The sequence below is a fragment of the Protopterus annectens genome, chromosome 6.part0 (assembly GCF_019279795.1).
Source record: "Protopterus annectens isolate FY-2018-M chromosome 6.part0, PAN1.0, whole genome shotgun sequence".
NCBI classification, from domain to species: domain Eukaryota; kingdom Metazoa; phylum Chordata; order Ceratodontiformes; family Protopteridae; genus Protopterus; species Protopterus annectens.
Genome location: NC_056737.1, coordinates 1,762,962,124 through 1,762,985,734, shown reverse-complemented (window position 1 = coordinate 1,762,985,734; position 23,611 = coordinate 1,762,962,124).

Sequence of the window (23,611 nt, the reverse complement as noted above, 5' to 3'; positions counted from 1 at the left end):
CTGTACCCTTGCAATATGAAGATAGTATAGTTGTATGAAATAATGAACATCCACAGTTGTCTAGAGTCATATAAATCAAATGTAGCAGGATGCTGTACCTGAACACAGCCAGATATGAATGTGTATGAATAAAAATGCAATGTATATTAATGTAGCAGTAACAGTCCCATCACCAATATTCCTAAGGTTACATATAGGAAACTGTACTAAGACCTATAGGGTATGTATATCTGCAGCTACTAGAGATGTAAATCATATGTATAGGTAGTTGAAGTTGTTAATGAAATATTTCTTCACCCTACCCTATATTCACAAATAATGCCATTCCACAACAAACTAGGTATGTGTATTCGCAATTAATTCCTATGGACATTTGTCCTGTTGGTTCAAACATATTTGCACGTACGTTGATGCATGTGCCCTGTTCACATATCCAAACCTGATGGCCTGTTGCCATCAATCAACCCTCCATGCTGTTGGATTGTGTACTGTTGTTCAAAATATGCACGTGTTATGCTTGCTGTTCAATGTTTGGAATTCATGGGTGTTTGGTTAATGGGACTACTGATGCATGCTGTTACAACTAATTCTGAATGGTATTGTTTGTTACTAACTCAAAATGTCATAAAATATTGCTAAACATAGGACAACAGGGAAGGCGGGTTCCAGGTGACCCACCTCTCCCACCTCAGCTGGCGAGTGCACCTGGCACTAGTGCCCAGGCCGGAACCTCCTCCAGTGGCCCTGTGCCACCTTCGGGTGGAAGCGCTGCAGGGGATGGGGCTCATCCCCCCTCTGCAAGCGTGGCCGGAGGAGACTGTCCACTCACCCTCCAAAGTGTCCGGTCTGTGGTGTGTAGCGAGATCAGGCATTCTGTGCTTGAACCCCTATGCCAGCTTGAGGCTCAGGTGGCACAACTCACAGGTGTGCCTGCTGCCCATCCTATACAGCCCCCAGCACAGCCCTGGGCTGTGAAGGCACAGTGGCAACTGTCCATACGTGGGGATCTCAGTTCCACTGTTGCCATCTGTGGGCTCATGGGCTCACGATATCCAAACATCCGTCCCCGTCAATTGTGTTTCCCCCCCACATGTGTCATGCTCTGCCCCTGTATGCATCTTGTTTGTCTTATCTGTTAACCTCCCCTACCTACCTCCCCAAATATACCTACTTCCTGTACCTCACATTCCACTCTCACCTGAAAAAAAATAAAAAAGGGTACTCTGCTCCCGCAAAAAAAATACGCCCCATACATAGCTGCCCATTTTGCAGACATGTCTGCTGGACATGTGAACTGGTAATTACAATTGGCTGTACAACATATTTTGTTGTCCTCACCCCTCTCTCAGGGGTGGAAGGTTTCAAATTTCACACCAAATTACACACATATGCACAGCTGTTGCTGATAAAGAAATGGGCAGCTATGGGCCTTTCCTACATCCTTCCTGCAAATCCCGAGCTTGTTTTCCTACTGTCCTACCCTCTTTGTGCCCCCTTTTTCACCACTTTCCTATCTCCCCATTTTCTTTTCTTTCAAAGAAATTAGCGCAGGTGTGCGCGAGAGTAAGCACTTTTAAGCAGTTGTAAGCAGGTGTGGGCTTGTGGGCGCTTAGCTAAGCGTGTATGCGAGAAGCTAAGCGACAGTGCGCATGCGTGAGCTCCGCGCAAACCAGAGCTAACCCGCTTACAACTGCTTAAAAGTGCCTTAGTCACTCTGAATGACAAGGCCTGTAGTCTGCTCAGCAGCAAAATAAAATTCCTCTGTCAGTTTCAAACCCAGGACCTTGGAACCACTAAGCCATGACTAATATACACGAACGTTGTGCTGAAAGCAATATATCATGAAATAGTAGGACTGAATGTAAAGGGAATATAGGAAGGCTATTACACTAAGCTTTTCTTGTATCTTTACTGGCAATTCTTGTGGATTTGTATAACATTACTGTGAGAAGAGAAACAGCCATGCTAGTCGGTAGCTATTAGGTAATAATGTGACAGTAGCACCTTGCAAACCACACACACTATCAGAGCAGGATAAACACTGCCATATTTGAATAGGTAAGAGGCCAGACCTTGCAACTGTGACTGATTTACAGGGATGTCCCTGATTTGAAAACAAATGTTAACTGTGTCCCACTGACTCCATGTGAAATGTACTAACAGTAGGCAGAAAGGTGTGGAATCCCATGTAATGGTAACTGTCAATTACTGAAAGTATGCACTACTTGCATGTCAGAAATGGTGTAGTAATACATATGCTCAAAATACCCCACAGTCACAACTGCAGAATATCTGAAATATATCACGGGTGTATCCCACTGATATGTACCATTCCCTGAGGCTGATAAAAGATACACCTGAGAGTATATGAGGCCTGCAAGTGTCACAAACTCACATGCATATCATTCTGTCTGCTGTCACACACTCTGTGAATAGCTGTAGAATAGCTTCCACAAGCACACCCACATGTAGGTGTACAACCCACAAATATCAAAGGATGTAGCCAACTAATAAAATAAGGACAGTATAGCAGTTTACAAGCGCTGCATGTGCCTGCTATCCATAACTGTTAGTACAAAGTATAAGGCCCCACTACTGCTCAGCAGCAAAATAAAATACCCTTGTAGGTGTCATGCCCCACACCTTGGCCAGACCAGACTGCATGCAGTACCACCAAACCACAACAAACATATAAGGAATTGCTGTTGAAAGAAATATAGCAAGCATTACAAGGAGTGAATGTAGATGGAAAATAGGAAAGCCATAGCAACACATTCCAGTAAAGACATCTAGCAGGCATTCAAGGAGTGAATGTAAATGCCAAATAGTGAAACCATAGCAACAAATTGCAAGAGACACTGCTGTATAGCAGTTACTCCTCAAGTCCCACAGGAAAGCACATACTCCCATTTAAACAGTATTAGTATTATTAGGTGTCAGTTAACATACACACTGAGAAGAATAAACTGGAGGAAGCAATAGTCAGGTTTCAGTACAACATGCATTTCAGTGCCTTCAAGACAGCCTGAAATATGAGAGACATACCAACCTTTACACTCACAGAACAGTGTCCACAGCATACCAGCATGGTCCCCACCTTGAAAATCTGAAAGGGCCACGCCTACCTAACCTAACATTTTATATCACTGTCCTGAAATCACAGTGAGAACTGCAATTACTACACAGCAGGCTGCATGCAATTAGTAAATGCTGGCTAACAATTGGTGCAGAGGCCATCACATGCACATGTGCATATACCTACAGCTTGCACCTGTCACCCCTGGGCTTTCGGATATTGGCAAAGGCTCTTGCTACCCCCATAGTGCCTTTTTTAGGCAAGGCTCAAAAGACAAAACCACCTCCATAGGTATCACAAGGGATAGGAAACTAATAGTAATGCTACTCAATGCCAGCAGTGTAAACCTCAAGATGCATGCACTGGAAACTGTCCTTAGCATGGAGAACATCAATATCTGTGCAGTAACAGAATCCTGGTTCAAGGCTCCTGAGAGCACCCCAGCACTGCCAGGTTATACATCATATCATGCTTGTCGGCCCCAAAACTTGCACCGAACCAGAACAGGAGGGGGAGTATCAATATTCGTCAAAGATACACACACCTCCAGGTTGGTGGCACAGCACGAAGCATCAGAGACTATCCATGTGCAACTAACAGTGGGTAAAACTGCCTTTCAGTTCATAGCCTGGCACACACCACCCTCAAAAACCTAGGAACCCCACTTGGCCTTCCTGAGAACACTGGAAATATGAAGGTCTCTCCAAACACCATTATATTGGTGGACTGCAACTACCCAAACATAGACTGGGAGCATTACTCTAGCTCCATCACCCTAGCTCAAAGGTTCCTAGCATTTATACACTCAAATGCTATGGAACAACTTGTTACCACTCCCACAAGAGGGGGAAACATACAGGACCTGTTCATCACCAACATGGGGACTCTATGCTCCAGAAAAGAAGTGTACCCCTCACTGGTAAGATCAGACCATACACTAATCTCACTGGATATTTACATCCCAACCCCACCCCCTGCCCACAAAACCACAGTGTAAAACTTCTCTACAGCAAATTCCACACCCCTCAAAACCAAGGTGGAATCTTTCAAAGCCCCTGGGCCTGTGGAAAATACGGCCCAGACCACAGAATCCTTTGTAAACGCATTCTATGAACACCATCAGGAATGCATGGATCATGCAATCCCAAATAAAAACAAGACCCAATACGACAAAGGCAGACGTCCTGTCTGGTGGACCACAGCCATAAACAAACTATACAATAGAAGGAGGAAGCTACTACATGATAGAGGAAAATCCCAAAAAGGGGAGGCATCTCTGTTCAATGTTAGCAAAATACTACGGGCACTCATAAAATCATCTAAGGCCAGCTTCGAGAGATTAAATGCACAGAATACTAAGGATAATCACAAGGCTTTCTTTAGTTATGTTAGGAACCTGGGTGGGAATTCCCAGATATGCTCAGAATTAGTCCAAAATGACAAAAAACTACACAGAACCCACAGACATTGCCAACATCCTAGCTGACAGGTTCAGCGCAAACTTCTCCCCCCCACCCCACCAGAAGGGCAAATATCTATCCCAGCAGAGTGCTGCCCCCCTAACATCTCAGATGCTCAGGTAAGGACCACCCTCTCTAAAGCAAATAACATAGCATCAATGGGACCAGATGGTGTCCCGGGCTGCATCCTACATGAACTCCAAGATGAGCTAAACCCAAACATAAAACTACTGTTCAATCTCAGCCTTACCACAGGTTATGTACCCAAAGAGTGGCGTACAGCAACAGTGGTCCCTCTCCACAAAGGTGGTGCCTCAATGGATACTGGAAACTATCGCCCCATAAGCCTGACAAGCTTGGTCTGCAAAGCTATGGAACGGATCATCATGGCCCTCATACATAAAGATATTGGGGACCTATAGACACTCGATCCTACCCAGTTTGACTTTAAGGGCAGATCCTGCCTCTTAAACCTGGTTGATTTCTTTGAAACAGTCACCAAGGCCATTGACAAGGGGAAAGTGGTCCACACAGCCTACCTGGACCTCACTAAAGGCTTCAATACAATACCCCACTCGGGCATTATAGATAAGCTCACCAGCTTAAATATACACCCCTATGTCACTAGATAGGTTGCAAACTAGCTCAAGGACAGAACCCACATGGTTAGAATTGCTGCAGCCATGTCAGACTCCAAACCAGTTACAAGTGGCATCCCACAAGGCTCAGACCTGGGACCTCTCCTGTTTGGTATATATGTCTCGGAGGTACAGGCCAACATGGAAGGACTGTGGCTGACCTACTTCGCAGATGACTGCAAACTGGGCATTATAATTGACTCTCCAGCTGACACAACCAGCCTCCAAAATGGCCTCATAGAAACAGACAACTGGTGCCAGAGCCATGGCCTCAAGCTAAATGCCACAAAGTGTATAGTCATCCCCTTTGGCAAAAACAAAGTGGCCACAAATGACCACATAGGTGGTAATCCATTACATATGGAAGAAGTAATTAGGGACATGGGGACCGAAGTTGATAGCAATCTCTCATTTGACGACCCCGTGGGCAAAGTGGTTAGAAAAACATTTTATATAGCCCTCCTAATCATGACAGGATTCACATCTAGATCAGGGGAGGTCATCGTGCCTCTTTACTCATCCCTCATCAGGACCATAATTGAGTACAATGCCCCTTTTGGGATTTACCTTACCAGACACCTGCAGCAACTGGAAAGACCACAAAAGTACCTCACCAAGAGGATCAAAGGACTCAAACAGATGCCATATGCTGCCCGGTTAACATAACTCCATACTCAGTGGCATACCGCCTGCTCAGAGGCGATCTGTGCCAGACGTATAATGCCATGTCCAACCCGGAAGTAATGGACATGCTGCACCTCAGAAAATCCAACTCCCATCGAGCTTTGCGCTCAAGAGACTTGAACCTCAGCACTGACATCAATAGGACATGCTGGAGGGACAGATTCATAACCCAGAGGCTCCCTTCACTCTGGAATAAAATCCCAGTCCAGGTTAGGCAGAGTCCCTCATTGACTTTCTTCAAGAGGAATCATGATGAGTGGATGGGGGATCGTAGGTGTACCCCGGGTATCACTTCTGTGTCAATGTTAGTCAGAGGCACAGTATACTAACCTCGGAAAAGGGCATAGCAACATTAATCTAAAATGGGTGGCAAAAGCCAAACACACTTTGGCTTGTCTTATAAATGCCCTAGGACAGATAGCCTAGTATGAACCTATGAATCTATGAACCTATGTACCTATACCCACACCCCCAGGTTGTTGCCACAGTGTGATGCATCACAGACTATCCACATGCAACTAACAGTGGGTTAAACTGACTTCCAGTTCATAGCCTGCTACGGACCACCCTCCTAAACCCAGGTAACCCACTTGGCCTACTTAAGAGTACATGAATATCTGCAGGTGTCTCCAAACAACAATATATTGGGCAGCTTCATTTACCCACACATAGACTGGGAGCATTACTGTAGCTCCAACACCCTAGGTGAAAGGTTCCTAGAATCCATACACTCAATTGCTATGGAACAACTTGTTACCACTCCCACAAGAGGGGAAAACATGCTGCACCTGATCATCACCGACATGTGGACTATATGCTCCAGATCAGAAGTGTATCCCTCGCTGGTAAGATGACACCATAGACTACTCTCACTGTATATTCACATACCAAACGCAGCCCCTGCACAGAAAACCACAGTCAAAAAGTTGTGTAATGCAAATTCCATGTATTCACATGAGACAGGCTTCAGACATGGAACTATTTAAGGTCACAGGTACATATGTCTATGTGGCACACACATACCTCATGTGTGCATTGACATTACTGATATAATCTATGTCATACAATATTAAGAGCAACACCCCACACACATGGACAAACTGTGTGACAAAAACACACATGACATTTGTAGGATTCAAAACCCTACCTAATTATGTTATGACACATGAGGGAGACGCATTAGCGGAGCATGCTATTCACATTACTGGGAGGTTTCTCTTCTCCTGCTATACTTATAGGGTGCTGACATCATCAGTGTTTAGAAAGAGGAATGTGCCTCATGTAGTGTGTTCTTCTAGTTGCCAAAAGGGACATTTCTGTCACACACACTAATCCCCTTCACCCAAACACACACACTGAGCATTTGCAGGATTCAAACCCCTTCCAAAGTTATGGCATTTGAGAGAAATGCATTAGCAGAGCGCGCTATTCGCATTACTGGGAGGTTTCTTTTCTCCTGCTTTATTATAGGGTGGTGACATCATCAGTGTTTAGAAAGAGGAATGTGCACCGTGTAGTGTGTTCTTCTAGATGCCAAAAGGGACATTTCTTTCACACAGAATTGCACACACACTAACCCCCCTCACCCAAACACACACTGAGCATTTGTAGGATTCAAACCCCTACCTAACTATGCTATGACACTTGAGAGTGATGCATTAACAGAGCTCGCTATTCGCATTACTGGGAAGGTTCCTTTCTCCTGCTATACTTATAGGGTGCTGATATCATCAGTGTTTAGCAAGAGGAATGTGCTTCATGTAGTGTGTTCTTCTAATTGCCAAAAGGGACATTTCTTTCACACACACTAACCTCCCTCACCCAAACTGAGCATTTGCAGGATTCAAACCCCTCCCTAACTATGTTATAACACTTGAAAGAGACACATCAGCAGAGCATGCTATTGAAATTACTGTGTGCCACTTCTTCTCCTGCAGTATTTAAAGGGTGCTGACATCATTATTTATAAAGTGGTATGTACATCTATTACTATTTGTCAGTTAGGGGGATAGCATATATATGCATTAACATCCGCCTACTGCAGGGTCAGATGTGCACATCAGCACTGCCAGGTTATGTTTTATACTATGCTTCGTGACCACAGGACCTGTAACACACAACACAACCAGTTCAGACCACCCCTCCCATATCCAGAAAACACACTTTGCTTCCCTGGGAACAGTGTAGGATATGAAGGTGTTCACATACACCATTACAGTGGTTAACTTCAGGTACAGGTATATTGTTTGGGGGAACTACTCAGGCCTCAACAACATCACCCAACAGACACTACAATTTGTGAATCCATGTGCTATGGCAAGACCACTCACCACAGCCACAAGGTGGAATACATATCGGTCCTGACCATCTGCAACATGGGGACTCTATGTTCCACACCAGAGGTAGACCACCATTGTTAATATCTGACCATACCCAACTTTCCCTGGACATCCATATCCCATCCCCACCCCCACGCAAGGAAGTCACTGCAAACAAAGTATTTATCAAAAGCAGACCTTGCACTTGTGAAGACTGGGGTGGAAGACTTCAAAGGACCCATGCTGGGGATTATACAGGCCACTCTGCATAATCCTTGACAATTGCATTCTATGAGCATCTGGAAGGTTTCCATTGATCATGCTATCCCAAATAAACCCAAGACTCCTCCACAACAGGAGATCTGTCTGGTGTACACCAGCCATATATAAGCTGTACAACAGAAGGAGGGAGCTAAGACATTACAGAGCAATAAGAGGGATGACATCTCTGAACAGTATTGGCATGACACTTCAATCCCTCAAAATCATCATGTCAAAGTGTTGACAGTGAAATTGTCCAGACACTGCAGATAAGGCTCCCCTCAGTCTGTAACTGATGCCCAATTACTGTTATAAGTCCTCGCCAACCCTCTTCCAGCAAACACCAGCCACATGGATGTGACATTGCAAATTCAACCCCTTGGATCTCCACTGTGTCCCTGCTTGATGGATGCACAGCACACTAGCCTTAAATGGTGCCTTCTTTGACCTACTTTACAGAGGCACAGTAGCCTACTGTACTGGGGAGGAAAACGCCAAGCACACTCTGGCTAAGCTTGTATTCCCTGGGCAAACAGCCTAGTATTGACCTCTACACCCATATGTTTAATTTTCAGATGCACAATATTTGTTGTTGATAAACTGTTTGCAGGTCTTTATTGCCATAACTTTCCCTGTTTCTATGAACAACTTGTGTATCTGTGGAAGATGTTTGAATATGAGAGGGATCCACTATTTAACTTATGTCTCTGTAGTCATTTAACTGTGTGCACTGGGCAGATTGCTGTATTGTGGGAGGTTCCTGGATTAACACATACAAATACCAGATATGTGTGGCCAACTGCTAAACTGAGACATGGCCTAAGTGTGTGAGCATGCCCTGTTCAGGCTTTCCATGGCTTGTTGCCTGACATATGTCTCATTTATCAAAGTGTGCGAGCATGCCCAGTGTGAGCTTTCCATATGTTGAAATCTGCAGTCCATTACATTTGTGGTTGTGTGTGAACTTCAACAATATTTCACATTTATAGTTGTGTGTTGGGAGTCATGTTGTGCACTTACTGCCCAACTGCTTTGTGTCTGAACCCAACAGGGATTATACTGTGACTGCAGGGTTTCCATGGGATAGTTTGCATACAGTTGTCAACATCCTTTCATACTGACCAAACACTGTAATATCGTATAGTGTACTGGTTCAGTACTTTCACTGTGGTGGACAGTATCCTGGGTTTCAGTCCTATCACTGCTTTAAATATTCATAGTGAGCACACCAGACTGGTTAAGGGCCAGTTGTGCACATATGACCATGTTGCATTTTGTTCAGATATGGACTACTTAAACCAGGCTTGTCCAACATTGGTAGTGTATTCTGCAACTTGGGTGGACATTGACAAACATTAGCTATGTGCCCTAGGCCATTTCTAATGCTAGTCAGAGAGTGTGTTTGTCCTTCAACACACATTGTAACTGGATTTTGCCATGACATATTTCAAGGTTAGTATACTGTGCCTCTGTCTACCCATGACATAGCAGTGATACTCAGGGTAAACCTTCCATCTCCCATCCACTCATCAAGATTCCTCTTGAGGAGAGTCAATGAGGGACTCTCTGGCTAACCTGTACTGGGAGTTTACTCAAGAGTGGAGGGAGCTTCTGGGTTATGGATCAATCACTATAGCATGTCCTATGTATGTCAGTGCTGGGGTTCAGGTCTCTCATGTGCATAGCTCACTGGCATTCAGATTTTACAAGGTGCAGCATGTTCATTGATTCCAGCTTGGACATGGCTTTATACATCAGGCACAGATTGCCTCTGGGCAGGCAGTATGGCACTGTGTGGAGCTGCAGTTTGTTTAATCAGGCAACACATGGCATCTGTTCGAGCTCTTTTGATCCTCCTGGTGAGGTATTTTTGGGGTCTTTCCAGTTGATGGAGGTGTCTGCTGAGGTACATCACACAGGGGCCATTGTACTCAATTGTGAGGCTGATGAAGGATGACTGAAGAGGCACGATGACCTCCCCTGATCTAGATCTGACTACCTTCATGATTAGGTAGGTATATGGTTTGTTTCTGTAACCACTACAGCCACATAGTTGTCAAATGCAAGATATCTGTCAACTTGTGTCTCCAGGTCTCTTATTACTTCTAAAGTTCTTAATGGGTTAACACCTATGTGGTAATTGGTGGGCACTTACTGTTTATCCACAGGGGATGACTATACACTTTTCTGCAATTAGCTTGATGACATGGCTCTGGCACCAGTTGTCTGTTTCTATGTGGCCCTTTTGTAGGATGCTTGTGTCAACTGGAGGGTCAGATATGGTGCACAGTTTGTAGTCCTCTGCAAACTTGTTGAGACACAGTCCTTCCATGTTGGCCTGTACCTATGTGAAATATATACCAAACAAGGGAGGTCCCAGGACTGAGCCTTGTGGGATGCCAATTGTAGCTGGTTTGTAATCTGACATGGCTGCAGCATTTCTGACCATGCCAGTTCTGTCCTTGGGCTGGTTTGCAACCCATTTACTGACATAGGGGGTTATATTTAAGCTGGTGAGCTTATCTATAATGAACATGTGGAGCATTATATGGTAGGCTTTTGCAAGGTCCAGATAGGCTGTGTGGACCACATTCTCCTCATCAATGGTATTGATGACTGTTTCAAATGAGTCAAACATGTTTAAGGGGCAGGATCTGCCCTTAAGAAAGCCACACTGGGTAGGGTCCAGTGTCTGTAGGTCCCCAATATCTTTATTTCTGAGGTCCATGATGATCCTTTCCATAGCTTTGCAGACCAAGCTTGTCAGGATTCTGGGGTGATAGTTTGCAGTATCCATTCAGGCACCACCTTTGTGGAGAGGGACCACTGTTGCTGTACACTGCTCTTTGGGTACATATCCTGTGGTAAGGCTGAAATTGAGCAGCAGTGTTATTTGGCGTTCCATTCTTCTTGGAGTTCATGTTGGACACAGCCCAGGACACCATCTCTTACCATTGATGCTGTATGTTTTGCTTTGAAGATGCTGGCTGTTACCTCAGCATCTGCAATGTCAGGGGGTCAGCACTCTGCTGGGATAAATATTTGGCATTTTGGTGGGGGGGGGGGGTTTGCACTGAACCTGTCAGGTTGGATGTTGGCAATGTGTGTGGGTTTGGTGTATTGTTTGTAATATTTGAGTAATTCAGAGCATATCTGTGAATTCCCACCAAGGTTCCTACCATCAGTTAAGAAAGCCTTGTGATTATCCTTAGTGTCCTGTACAATTTGTATCTTCATAAGTTCATAGGTTCATACTAGGCTATCTGCCCTAGGGCATTTATAAGTCTAGCCAGAGTGTGTGTGGCTTTTGCCACCCCTTGCTATGTGAATATTATGCCCATTTAGGGTTTACTTTACTGTGCCTCTGTATAGATGTGACACAGTGATGACCCCCAGTGTAACTCTACGATCTCCCATCCACTTGGCAAGATTCCTGTTGAAGAAAGTCAGTGATGGGATCTGCCTAACATGGACTAGGATTCTGTTCCAGTGTGTAGGGAGCCTCTGGGTTATGAATCTGTCCCTCCAGCACATCCTATTTATTTATGTGTTGAGGTTGACATCTCTCGCTCTCGCAGCTCTGATGGGTTTGGATTTTCTGAGGTGGAGCATGTCCATTAATTCTGTATTGGACATGGCCTTGTACATCGGGCATACATCGCCTCTGAGTAGGCAGTATGTGACTGCATACAGCTGGGGTGTCTTCAGCCAGGCAGCATATGACATATGTTTGAGACCCTTTATCCTCTTGGTAAGGTACTTTTGAGGTCTTTCTAACTGCTGCAGGTGTCGGGTAAGGTACATCTCAAATGGGGCATTGTACTCAATTATGGGCCTGATAAGAGAAGAGTATAGGGGCCCAATGACCTCTCTTGATGTAGATGTGAATCCTTTCATGATAAGGTGGCCAATATAGAAGGTCTTCCTAGCCATGTTGGCAATGTGAGTGTCACATGAGAGGTTACTGTCCACTTGTGTCCCTAGGTTCCTGATTACTTCTTCCATACGTAATGGATTACCACCTATGTGGTAATTTGTGAGTACCTTGTTTGGTATTTGGAGAGACATTCATACTCTCCAGTGTCTTCAGGAAGGCTGAGTGGGGTTTCTGGGTTTGAGACTGTGGTCTGTAGCATGCTACAAACTGTACAGCAGTTTTGCCTATGGTTAGTTGCACATGGATGGTCTCCGATGCTTCGTGCATTGTCAGTAACCTGGACGTGTGGGTATCTTTGCTGAATATGGATACTCCCCCTCCTTTTGTGGTTTGGTCCAGGTCTTGGGTACGAAAAGCATGATATGAGGTATAACCTGGTAGTGCTGGGGTGCTCTCAGGAGCCTTGATGCAGGTTTCTGTCACTGCACAGACATCGATGTTCTCCATACTGGGGAGGGCCTCGAGAGCATGCATCTTGAGGTTTAGACTTCTGGCATTGAGCAGCATTACCCTTATGTTTTTTCCACTTATGTTTTCTAGGGAGGTGGGTTTGTCTTTTCAGCCTTGCCTACAAAAGGCACTATGGAGGTGGCAAGAGCTTTTGCCAATATCCAGACACCCAGGGGTGACAGGTGCAAGCCATCCCTGGCAAAGCAGCGTGGCTTGTCAAGCATGTCATCCCAAGCAGACAGACATTGGATCCCTTTGGAATGACACCAGTAATTGAGCCAATTGTTAAAGCTGATCATTCTGTGTTTGTACTGTGGCATCATTCTTGGTGAGGGTAGGATGCTGCTCAGGGTCAGAGTCATACCAGCCTGGGCTACATAATCAGAGAGCTCCTCTATGTCTCTTTTCATGTAGTCCAGGGAGGTACGTCTCAGGTCATTCACACCAGCATGGACAATGACTGAGTCATATTTGTACTTGCGTTGGAGTGACCTGCGTGCGTGTGTTATGTGGCGGATTGTAGCAGCCTACAGGCAGCTTACTGTACCCTTTTCCTTGTTCAGTCTGGTGAGCGGGACATCAGTGTGTCTGACTATGGTGTCACCTATTACAAGTTTATCAGGCATGTTGTTTGTCCTTAAGGGCTGTGACTGTTTGGCACACCGACTTTGTGTACTATGTGTTGCATGTGCTATGTTTGGAGGTAGTGGTTGCTTGGGTGTCTGCTTTGGAGGCCTCTGTTGATTTGGTGGATTTTTAATTACAGCCTCCGGTAATGTTTTTGTGTGTTTATGTCTTTGGTTTGCAGTTGTGATAGGTCTATGTGAGACTGGGTTTGTGGTGTGTGTGGTTACCTTCTCCTCCTGACTAGTTTATACAGTACTGAGTTGAGAGAGCTCAGCCTCCAGTTTGGATAAATGGTTGCATCTCTCACATATATTTGTATTTCTTGGGGGGAGGAGGGGGTTGTCTTTGTACATGGGGCAGGTGTAACATTGCCTCAAGATTCACAGATTCAACATGTTGTAGCTGGCCTTAGTGGATTTTATGAGTGGCCATATTTTATTGCCATAATACTTATCAGAGATTACTTCCCTTTTTGGGTTTGCTCTATCATGTAGTAGCTTCCTTATTCTCTTGCATGGTTTGGTAATGGCTGGGGTCAACCATGCCGGATGCCTGCATGTATGGAATTGGGTCTTAGTTTTATTTGGGATTGCATAATCCATGCATTCCTGAAAGTGTTCATAGAATGCATTTATAAAGGGTTCTGAGGTGTGGCCCATATTATCCACAGGCACAGGGCCTTTAATGGATTCCACATCAGTTTGGAGGAGTGCAACATTTGCTTTACACATGTTTTTCACTGTGGTTTTCTGGCCAGGGACTGTGGTCAGGATGTGAATATCCAGTGTGATTACTCTGTGGTCTGATCTTACCAGTGAGGGATACACTTCTCATCTGCCCATAGAGTACCCATGTTGCTGATTATCACATCCAGTATGCTTACCCCTCTTGTGGGAGTGGTAAGTTGTTCCTGAGCATTTTGGTTTATGAATTCTAGGAACCTTTGCCCTAGGGTGTTGGAGCTAGAATAATGCTCCCAGTCTATGTTTGAGTATTTTCAGTCACCCAATATAATGTTGTTTGGAGAGCTTGATATTTTCATGAGTTCCAACGTAGGCCAAGTGCAGTTCCTGGCATTAGGAGGGTAGTCTGTAGCAGGCTACAAACTGGGAGGCAGTTTTAGCCACTGTTACTTGACCATGGATAGTCCATGCTGCTTCTTGCTGTGGTACCAACATGGGGTGTGGTTATCCTTCACAATTATTGCTAGTCACCCTCCTTTTGTAGTTTGTTCCATGTTTTGGGGCTGTAAAGCATGGTATGAGGTGTAACCTGGTAGTGTTAGGGTGCTCTTGTGAGCCTTGACTCAGTTTTCTGTTACAGAACAGATATCACAGCATTCTCCATGCTGAGGGGAGTTTAGACTGCATGCATCTTGCAGTTTAGACTTCTGGCATTGGGTAGCATTACATCTAGGATCTTATCCCTTGTGATACCTATGGAGGTGGGTTTGTGTTTTGAGCCTTACCTATTCAAGGCACAGTGGGGGTGACAACAGCCTTTGCCAGTATCCAAAAGGCCAGGACTGATAGGTGCATGCCATCCCTAGCAGGTGGAGCATCGTGTCTTGCTCAGCATGTCATCCCAGGCTGGCATGCATTGGTTCCCCTATGACTAACAGTAATACTTAAGCCAATTATTGTAATTGGTCATCTCATCTTCATATTGTGGCATCATGCTTGGTGAGGGTAGGATGTTAGTCAGGGTCATCAAGTTTGCATATACTACATGGTGTTACATTGCTTAACACATGTCAATCATGCCTCAGGTGGTGCTGCAGGGCTGTCTATGTTGGATGCACATACTACACTCCCTGTACATGTTAGAAAGCAGGTTGTGTCGACTTAGACATCCCTTTTACTATATGTGTGAGTCAGAGAGAGATATCATTTCCAGGGTTTCTACTGAGCCAGTTTATGTGCTATGCGTTGCCGCTTTGCCAAGGCCAAGGCATACTGGGCACGCCTCCTTCTGCCTACTGGGGCCGGCTCAGGTTGTTCCTCCTCCGAGTCATGCTCTGCCTGTGATTGGCTTGGCAATGGTGGGGGACTGTGTGGCCCAGCCCTATGCTGGTCTTGCTGCAGCTGTTTTTGCAGAATCATATTATGTAGCATAGCACATACCATGACAATTTGGGTACATGTAGTTGGTGAGTACTGCAAGGCTCCACCAGATGTGTCCAGGCACCAGAACCGTGACTTGAGCAGACCAAAGACACGCTCGATTGCATTTCGTGTTTGTGCGTGTGCCTCATTATGGCATTCTTGTTCAGGTGTGTGTGCATTTCTGATGGGTGTCATCCACCACGGCTCCAGTGAGTAGCCAGCATTCCCCACTAAGTGACCATGTGGGATGTCCCCATTGGCAAATGTCTGGTACAGCTGCGTCAGATGCCAGATATGGGAATCATGGTAGCTTCCAGGGCAGCCAGCACACACATTCATTATTATGCCCTGGGCATCACACATGACCTGGCAGTTGATGGAGAGGAAGCTCTTGTGGTTAATGCAGGCCCTACCCTGCTCACCAGCTGGTGCTTTGATGCGTATATGCGTGCAGTCTATTGCACCCACTACCTCAGGGTATTCCGCTATTTGCTGGAAGAGATGCATATTGCTGGCCAATACCTCACGGGAATTGGGGAAATATACATGATCACCGACATGTGCTGACATGGCATCCAGGAACTGGTGCAGTACCCTGGATGCTGATGCCTGTGATATCCCCATCATATCACCAGTTGGTCTCTGGAAGGTACCTGTTGCTAGTATTCTTAGGCCAACACATACCTTGGTTTCCACTGGGATGGGTTCCCCTCTGTTGATTCTGTGTGTGAGGCGTGGCCTGCACAGCTCAACAATTTGCTGTAGGAGGTCTCTGTCCACTCTATAGTGCTCCACTATCTCCAGCTCATGTAACCCCTGATAGGTGACCCTGGGCCTGTACACTCTTCTCCGTCTCCCCACTGTGGGTTGTAGAGAAGCATTTGCATAGTCACCACCCTCAGCAAGTTGCATATGTCTCCTTATAACAGCTATGGCAGCCCCTAGCATTTTTGGTCTGAGTGAAGCTTTTTCAGTTTTCACTTCTAATAGCTTACTCCTCTGTTGCAGTGTCTCTTGAGTGAAACATTCTGCACTGTTGTTTGCAGAGTTTTAAGTGCTGGGCTGGTCTACTGTTCTGCCTGTGTAATTGCCTTCTTCTGATCTGAGGTCTCTGTCCACTCTATAGTGCTCCACTATCTCCAGCTCATGTAACCCCTGATAGGTGACCCTGGGCCTGTACACTCTTCTCTGTCTCCTCACTGTGGGTTGTACAGCAGCATTTGCATAGTCACCACCCTCAGCAAGTTGCATATGTCTCCTTATAACAGCTATGGCAGCCCCTAGCATTTTTGGTCTGAGTGAAGCTTTTTCAGTTTTCACTTCTAATAGCTTACTCCTCTGTTGCAGTGTCTCTTGAGTAAAACATTCTGCACTGTTGTTTGCAGAGTTTTAAGTGCTGGGCTGGGATACTGTTCTGCCTGTGTAATTGCCTTATTCTGATTGTTTTCACCTGCTAGCTCTGCCAGTAATCCCTGCTAGCTTCCTACTATTTCTCATGCTTCCTTTTTCCCTTCTGTTTCCTCAGGGGGGAGCGACACGCATACCAGCATAAACATGCTCACAGCGGCTAACACGAGCGCACACATGCTTAGACAGACTAGAATCTGCTTATTCGGGTTAAAATGCGTGCACACCAGCACAAACAAGCTTACAGGTATTTAAACAGGCTCCTACATGCGTATTCTGCCTTAAACGCGCGCACTCACACTTACACGTGCGCACTCTAGCTTACTCATGCCTACCAGCGCGCACACGCACGCATGCATGCCCTGCAAGAAACTTTGGTGTTATCCATAGTGTACACCTTCCATTTCTTGGCTTTCCCATGCCTACTTGTTGACACTCCTCTTTCCATGACGTGTGACTGACATCTTTCACATGCCACTGTGCTCCAATGAGCTGCTTTTCTTTCATACATTTCCCCCCTGTGATGTCACCTATCTCCTACTCTGTTACTCCCCCTTATCCTACTCCTACACTGCACGGAATGTGCTCATTTCCTATGTAACAGTACGATTCACTATCCTACCACTCATTTACATAGGATTGCCTACTAATGCTTAGTTACATGTCTTACACTCAGCTTCCCCCCTTAGCAACCCCTACTCGGTGGCCATGTTGTTTTAGCCTGCTATTCCCTTCCATTGTAAATTCATGCTTTGCATAAACCCACGTTTGTGGGTTTAATTTTTTTTATTTTTCTGTTTTTTTTATAGTGCAGCCCATTTGCGTGGTGCTGCGCTACGTTTAAACATCGCCAAAAAAAAAAACATTTTTATTTTATGTTTGCATTGGGGTACGTTGCCAGTGGCCACATATTTGGCCATTGGCATGCTGCCTGGGACATTTGCAACCTTTATTTGGAGCTGACAAGGCTCCATTGTGTTATTTGCAGAACAGTACTCAGTTATCAACTGAGTACATTTCTGCAGATAACACGGCTCTTACACAGGCAGGTTTCTGCTTCCTGGATCACAAAATTACCTCATTTGCATGCCTTTTGGCTGCAAGTGAGGTAATTAGCATATCCACGCCCTGTCCGTGTAAGAGCCGTTTTAGGTGCTCTCTTACACACACATACAGGCTGTTCCTGGATTGCGATGGCTGCATGGACTCTTAGACTCCATGTAAGCCATCGTGAATCCTGCCCAAGATGTTTTTATGGGAAAATAAACACTGGACATATAAAAGAATTACTTTAAGAACTGAAACTGATTATTTCATAGTATTAGAGAGTTTAAGTATCATACACCAAGGGTGCAGAACAACAGGTTTTTCAGATCACGGCCAAACTGGAGGCTGAGCTCTCTCAACATAGGACTGGCAAGACCAGTCAGGAGGAGAAGGTTACCACACACACTATAGACCCAGTCTCAGTCTCACATATTACCCCTAACAAATCATACACATACAAACACACACACATACATACGGAGGCTCTCTGATCAAAAAATCTACCAAAACAGCAGAGGCCACCAAACACCCACACCACCACACCACCCACAACACAACACAAACACACATAGACCTCACAGTCAGTCGTCAGTCAGTGCTTCACAGTCAGACAAACACAGTCCAAAACACACAATGCCAGACACACTAGTCATTGGTGACCCACTCTGGACACCAGGGCCACGCCCAGGGAAGAGTGGAAGTAAGGTCACAGTAGCCTGCCTGCCCCAGCTAGCAAAGAATCCAGTAACCCAAGCACAAAAGCAGGCCCTCAACAGCAGGTACATGATTGAGTATGATTCCAGTCCACGCTCCGCTAAACGACTGAGAGACGCACCTCCTCCTCCTTGACAGAGATATTGATGAGGAGCTCTCTGATTATGTAGCCCAGAGCAGAACCTGACCTCCCTGGAGATCAAGCCTGCAACAACCATGATCAGAGCCACATATTCAAACATTGATATGCAGATTTAACACTTGTGCTAAGTCTCTGTCTGTCCAGGTTCCGATCCTGCGGTTCGTCTGCCTGGGCGGGAGGCTCTTGCACACGTCACTTGCCCTTTCACCACGGCAAGCTCGGATAATTCTGGGAAGGCAATATTGGCAATAAAGGAAAAAGGCAAGGGTGCCTTTGACTTAAGGACCAAACAAATCACAAAAACCCCAAAGATGCCAGAAAGGCCGTCAATGCTGTGGAAATAACTCCAAAAGAACCACCGAGGCCAAAGGGCACGCACCTCATCGCCCTTCACCTCATGAGAACATCATGTTTAAAGAGTGAAGTGCGCCCAAAGGAAAGGCCTGATCAAACCCGCCCAAATTCCCGTTTCACCTCAAAAAATTCGCCCCAAATATCCACAATCAAATCTTGACACTGGGGGTTAACCATATTCAACAAGGACACCATCACCTCAATGACAGTAAAACCAATCATGGTGGTGGAGACCATCTGCAACTAATTATACTCCAGCAGCGATTAACTGCGTATCAGGAACCTTCACAACCTCCTCAAAGTTACAGGAACCTCACAAACTTCCAAAAAAACTCACATGGACTAGGTGAAAACTCACCACCACATAATCATCAGAAACTTCAATCAAGCTAATATACCCACCCACAACTTTTACTCAATGAAAAACACCGACCCAACTCAAGCACAAATCACAATCCAAAATGCCACCTGGGAAACCAATCACACCATCCACAAGAGGAGAGCACAATACTCAATACCCACTCACTTAACATGGGGAGACAATGTTCAACAATCGGGCCCTACCCCCACTGGTGATCAACCCAGCCACTAATAAAATTGGAGTAACTCCTCTGAAAGACCCCACTGAGAACTCAAGCCAGTCAACAGTGAAGAAAAAAAGACCATTGAATCACACTTCTAAAGACTAGTGTGGTCTCCTTTAAGGGCCCCTTGCCAACCAAAAAAAAGTAAGCCGCCTGACTGGAGACAAGTGCTCTCTCTACAAGCAAACTGGACACCAGCCAAATAAGCAAAATAAGCAAAACAAAAGAGGCTTAAAAAAGCCAAAGTAAGAAAATAAAGAGCTGGGACCAAGAAGATCAAAAACAGTAAAAACAAACAAAAAGGAGGAAGCTACTACCAGGAGGAAAATAATAGAAAAAAGGTAGAAGATCCCTGATCACACAATAGACTAGAAAAGCATCCTCTGCCAAAGCAAAGAAAAGCAGAAAAGTCCTAAAAATCCAAATAGACTCAAAGACAATCAAAAGGCCCCTAAAGGCAAAGTTTACAACCTGAGAGGCTCTTCCAAACAAAATAAAGAGCTAGTTGGACCTGATGAAGAGCACAGATCCCAGAAACAATGAATCCAGGTCGGGCTGGAACCAGATCTTGCAACATTCTCCCTCCCCCAATCTGAGGTCTATCTATTGCAAGCCCGGTAATCCCCTCCACACAAACAGCACAGCAGCCAGGGGTGGCCAGCAAAGCAACTGTGAGCATCCTTGGATGCCTGATTGGTGTCCCAGCACTGCATTGATGGTGTAACTCAGCGCAAAGAAACCCGCCAAATAGGAACTTAAATTTAACACTAGTGGAGCTTGGGATACTGCACTCCAGGAGTGGCTTGGCCAAAGGTGGTAAATGACTTCACAAAGGCGGTAGACTCTCATTTGAAAATTACCGCCCACTCGCTTTGCAAGCGCAGACTGCAAAGCCAATTGGAGTTTAATAAATTGAAATATATGATAAAGACAATATTGATTGCAGAAATGCAGTCCAGTAGTTTAAGTTGACCCACATCCTGAGTGCCAAATTCCTTACCATTGAACAAACAGTCACAAAAGTGATTGTCCAGGGCAGAAACCATACAGTGCTTGTGGGAATACCAAAAACAGGTGGACATAAAAACCTCATTCGGTATCCTTGAAACCCATACCTAAGTGGTGTCAAACCCGTACACATCATGACGCCAAACTGAAACTAGTTGCTGGACCCACTCGCACAGGTCAACCTGTGCTGGTTGGTGTCAGACTCAACTCCAATGCCAACTAAGTGTCCCAGCCTTGTCGCACTTTGTTGCCCTATGCCACAAAACAACAGGTCTCTACAGGGCACAAAAATTGCAGAGGCACGCAAAGAAAGGAGTTTGCAAATGACTGCAAAACACATTGCTACATCAAAAAAGCATCTGACAGTCTCTACAGCAAGAAGTCCTTATATGACGCTAATGTTCTCATGAGCCAAGGCCTCTGTCATCCAAATATGGTCAGTCAAAGAAAGAGACCCACTTCTACAGTAGTCATACCCTCGACACATAAATCTGACCTATGATCAAGAAGTACTAGAACCTGGTCACCAGGCGATGAAAGTCGTTCTGAGACACCAGTAGTTAAAAGTAGTGTCATAAGACCTTCTTATCATGAAGCAATACAATGAAGGGATTCACATCGACTGCTGGGAGTCCATAGTCATCAAATCAATGATCACAGGACATGCCCCACCAAAAAAAAATCTAGCCGCTACAGACCAACACAGCCGCACAAGACTGCATGCGGAAAGCTTCCCACCTCAAATACTGCTAAGCTTCTGGAGATCCGTCTCCCTCCATGAAAGAACTCCCACAACCTTCAGTCGCGTTTTCACCAATTGCTCCAAGGGGTGGGAGGCAGAACCATATTCCAATGATGTCGTGATCTGTCTCACATAACTTCACCTCAAAAAAGAGCACTGCACGGAAAAGTCACATGTGGGCGGGAATGGATAAACTATCAGATATAGGATATAGACGCGGGTTGAGGGAGGCTAGAGGATTGAAAAATGTCATGCTGTGTGAATAAATCGGCTGGGGCCTAGACCACAACTGCTGTTCGGTTATAGAAATGAATACCAATGGATGGGAGATATAGATATACCCACTACCCCACTCAGTGTCAAGAAAAATCTTGACCATACAGAAAATAAATGCAGTAGCCTGCCATACTAAAGGGGTGGCAAGTCAAAAAACTTAGCTATATAATGGAGATTCAAGAAAAACAGGCTACATACAAATAGGTAGAGGAGTAAAAATGATTAATGAATCAGAACTAAATGAGTATATAAAGAATGTATTACAACAACTATGGTTAGACCATATAGATATCACAGCATTTTATAAAGACTGGTCCAGCTGGTGGTTTAAAAGACAAATATAGAAAAGAATTGTTAGTATAGCAAAAGGCAAAAAGACTGCTAGACAATGAAAAATATAAGGAAATTAGTAATCAGGTATTTGGAAATATAGGGAATATAGAGGATTCTACAGAAAAAGAGAGAACATTGTGTGAAATGAATCAAGAAAAAAATATATATGTTATTCAGACAATGAAGGAAGGATAGAAAAGAACAAGTACCACCTTCTCTAAACAAAATGGTCAAAGAAAAGAAATATGAATGAAAAGAAAATTAAGAAATGAAAAAAAGATGTATAGTGAATACACAAAAAGAAATGATGCAAACAGTTAAGAAATGCATTCTAGATATCTTTACTATAAGTGGTACTATAAGGAAAAATAAATGCGAGCTAAATGAATTAAGTGAGGAAGATAATAAGAGAATGGAAGAAAACATCACAATGACAGAAATTAAAAATGTGTTAAAAACAGTAAATGTAGAATCAACTATGTGATTAAATAGAATTGAATACTTAATGTATAAAGACATGGAAGAATGGCAAAAAGAATATTTTTAAAGGTGGTGAATGAATGGCTTTAAAGAGGGATAAATGATGAAAAAATATGCATAGATGTTATGAAATTCATGTGGAAAAAGGGAAAAAGAACAAACATAAAATAATTGTACACCATTGGCATTAAGTAATGAAGATTATAAGATTGTTATGAAAATAATAGATAAAAGAATGGTAAACAAAACAACAAAGTTATTCCATGGGATTCAGCAAGCAGCCATGCAGGAATAAGCTATTCCTGCATGGCAGGGGCCGTTCCTGTTCAGCACGGCAGCGCGCCATGCATATTTATGAAGACACCCTGCCATGCTCTAAAATGGACACAGTTCCATGTACGAGCACAGGGGGTGTGTCTGAGAGCAGAGCTCTCAAAATACACATGCCCCCTGCACTCCAGAATTGCCTTTCAGCAATTAAAAATGAGCAAGAATGCTCGTAACTCCCCCAACCTATCAGGGAAAACAAACAATATGTGGTAAAAGGCAAAATGGACAATCGTCCCTACCAAGCATACCTCTCAACTGTACAGATTTTTGCAGAATGCCCAGATGTTTGCCTCATATTTTTGGTGTGTTCCCCCTAAAATGTGTACCTTTCTGGCAAATAGCTGAGGATTTAAGTCATTAAATAATGACAAAACATTTGAGTTTAAGACTCCACACATTCATCCGAAAATGCATGCTAATGTAAAACCTATTATTCTATCAACATTTTAAGATTGCAAGAGCAATATTTAAAATCTGTCCCTATTTGTCCCCCATCATTGTAGGCTTTCTTCAGATATTTTGCTCTAAGAGTTTGAGAGGTATGCTACTAAGCCAAAAGTTATTAGGATAACACAGGTAGCATAAACACACACCTCCCAACCCATCAGAGTAAGGAATGTAGACAAAACCAAAAGGGA